We start from the raw sequence: 2,810 nt of genomic DNA, 5'->3' as shown, positions 1-2,810 counted from the left end.
TAACAGAATTATATAGAACATGAGTATTACGTTTCCAGTTTCCTGAGAATATTATACACATAGAGCAGACATTTCTACAGACATGTTGTAACAGATATTTAATGGAATGTGGTTCCAGTCTGAGGCTTTTAATTAGTGTATAAAGCAAATAAAATGATAACACTTTAAAATCAAATTATTCTACATTAAAATAAGAAAAATTATATAGCAGTAATTGTTAAAATGATAATTTGTATTAAAATGTTGTCTCATTTTTAATATAGTTAGTCAATTCCTAGACTTAAGCCAAAATGTAAGAATGTAAGCTGGATGAAAAATAATATAAAAAAATAGAACAAATCCTCAAGCTTTTTAACTATAACATATATTTTTCATAGCTGTTAATTTATAAATGCAACCACTTATTCTGTGAATATTAGTCTTTTATGAATAATATCATTTTTATTAGTTTTTCTCTCCCATGTATCCAGTAAGAATGCTCTAGAATGGAAATACAGCAAAATATCACAAAAGACTGAAAATTGTACAATTTTACATAAAACGAGTGAACCTATTTGACTATTATTAGAACTAATCGCTTCTTACGATGTAATATCAACATTGCCAAATAATTAAAAGAAATATTGAAACAGTATAATCCCTACATTTATCTATTTGGAGTTCTGTCTCCAAAATGCCTGTGACTTAGATTATATATAATTATGAGCATACAGCGCCTATCACCAAGCTCTTTTAAATCAACAGATAATTATTGTGAAATTAAATTCACACATACACTACACAGATGTCCAAAGAATGCAAGCATCCATTATCATCTGTAGTTCTTCTAAACTACCCACAAGGAAAAATAGACACTGGAATCGGAGGGAAATTTTAACAATAGCTCATTATTTTTTGTTTTGCACAATGTCTTTCAATTTAAAAAAGCTTTACTGCATTAACACTCTCTCGGTCTACAATTAAACCTACTGCAGGGATTTCTCCCTTCCACTTTTCTTTTGAAACTGAACTCAGGGTATAGGGGAAACTTGGAGTCCTTAAGGCATGGGGCAGGGTTTCCCTAGACTTGTGTGGTCCTTGTATCAGCCTTTGTCATGCAGAGCCAGTAAACCTGCCTTAGCATTTTGCACTCAGCTCCTCTCCATCAATACTGTTATCCACAGCACCACCCCCCAACCCACCATGGTGGAGAGGGGTCAACCTGAGTGTGGTCTACCAAGGTTTTGAATAGAAAACAAGGTGAAAGCTGTTCTGGTTCGTACTTCCTTGAGAAAATATCTAATATATGCCCCTGTGATTCCTGGAGCACTAGGCCTGGAAATGGGGAAGTAAGAACATAGAACACAGGACAGAGATCTTTACCTCCATGATGGGTGTGGCCTTCTTCCCCCAATTCAAGGTCAATCAGGCATGATCTCTCTGTCTCCTCTCTATATGACAAGGACTGCCCCACTCTACTCTGATTTTGTTCTATTCTTGGCTTATGATAAAATTCTGTGATCTGATCAACAAGCTTGGCCCCAGAAATGTTAATGAAATCCTCTTCTTAACAAAGCCTCTCTTTCAAGTTTATTTTTATGTTATCGACTCAGAAATCCCATGTTGACTCCATCTTCCTCTTGGCATCCTTCCTATAACAACTAAAATCTGTCATGAAAAAAAATAATGCTTGTAAAAGATGAAGAAGAGTCGCATAAAAGGAATTTTTAAAAGGATAAACATACACTAATGTATTTAAAAATCTGTAATTTACCTTTCAATTAGAACAAGCCAGGAGTTCCTTTATGCAGAAGTATTAATTGTATTGTTATGATCAGTAACGACATCAAGTTAAATATGTTTAGATATCATGAAGGTTTATGGAATGGTATGGAAAATAATGTTGATTGTACTATAAATTTAACTGTCGAAAAACAGAAAAGGAAGAGAATGAATATATTTGGAGGATGTATGAGAGATGATCTGAGAATTTTGGAAATATAACTCTCTTTATACTCTACAAAATATTAGATAAAATGTACTCTATCTGGGGCTCCTGGGTGGCTCAGTCATTAAGTGTCTGCCTTGGGCTAAGGGCATGATCCCAGGGTTCTGGGATCGAGCCCTGCATCGGGCTCCCTGCTCTGCTGGAGACTGCTTCTTCCTCTCCCACTCCCCCTGCTTGTGTTCCCTCTCTCAATAGCTGTATCTCTCTTTGTCAAATGAATAAATAAAATCTCTTAAAAAATGTACTTTATTATAACCCATTTTTAAGACATTTTTTTCAACATAAATAACTATTAGATACAAACATGTAATTTAACGTGGTAAGCAAATCCAAGGAAGATGCTCCAATGGTGTGGAATGTTCCTGCAAAAATGAAAAAGCCCACCAAACACGATGACTTTTTTTTTTTAAATATGGAACGCTTCACGAATTTGCGTGTCATCCTTGCACAGGGGCCATGCTAATCTTCTCTGTACATTTCAATTTTAGTATGTGTGCTGCCGAAGCAAGCACCATGATGACTCTTTAATGGAGCAACTTGCCTTTATCCTTTGAGGGGATTCTCCCCCTGCACTATCTCCTCCTTCTTTTTCGGATTTTATAAAAATGTTGTATAAAAGTTGTCTTTAAGTAAGACAGTAGTCAGTGGGACTCATGATTGAATTTGGAGGCTAATTAACATACGCCAGCAAGGGACAGCGCAGCTGTCTTCCAGAGATGGATTCAATGGGTATTAGAAATTTGCTTCCCATTTCAGGGGACCAGAAGTACATCTCCATCTGTATGAGGGATAGTTGAACTGTGTTGGGTAGAAATAGGGAATT

The 2,810-nt window shown here is 35.7% G+C and overlaps 1 non-coding gene across 1 annotated transcript; it reads right to left on the bottom strand.

Annotated features, from left to right (window-relative positions):
- Positions 1 to 2,393: 2,393 nt before the first annotated feature.
- LOC117801725 lies at positions 2,394 to 2,499 on the bottom strand. Its single transcript, XR_004624460.1, has one exon. It is a non-coding gene; the product is annotated as a U6 spliceosomal RNA (small nuclear RNA).
- Positions 2,500 to 2,810: the final 311 nt, after the last annotated feature.

This window comes from Ailuropoda melanoleuca, chromosome 3 (genome assembly GCF_002007445.2).
Source record: "Ailuropoda melanoleuca isolate Jingjing chromosome 3, ASM200744v2, whole genome shotgun sequence".
NCBI classification, from domain to species: Eukaryota; Metazoa; Chordata; class Mammalia; order Carnivora; family Ursidae; genus Ailuropoda; species Ailuropoda melanoleuca.
The sequence above is the reverse complement of the archived record's forward strand: the minus strand, read 5'-3'. Positions and strand labels throughout refer to the sequence as shown.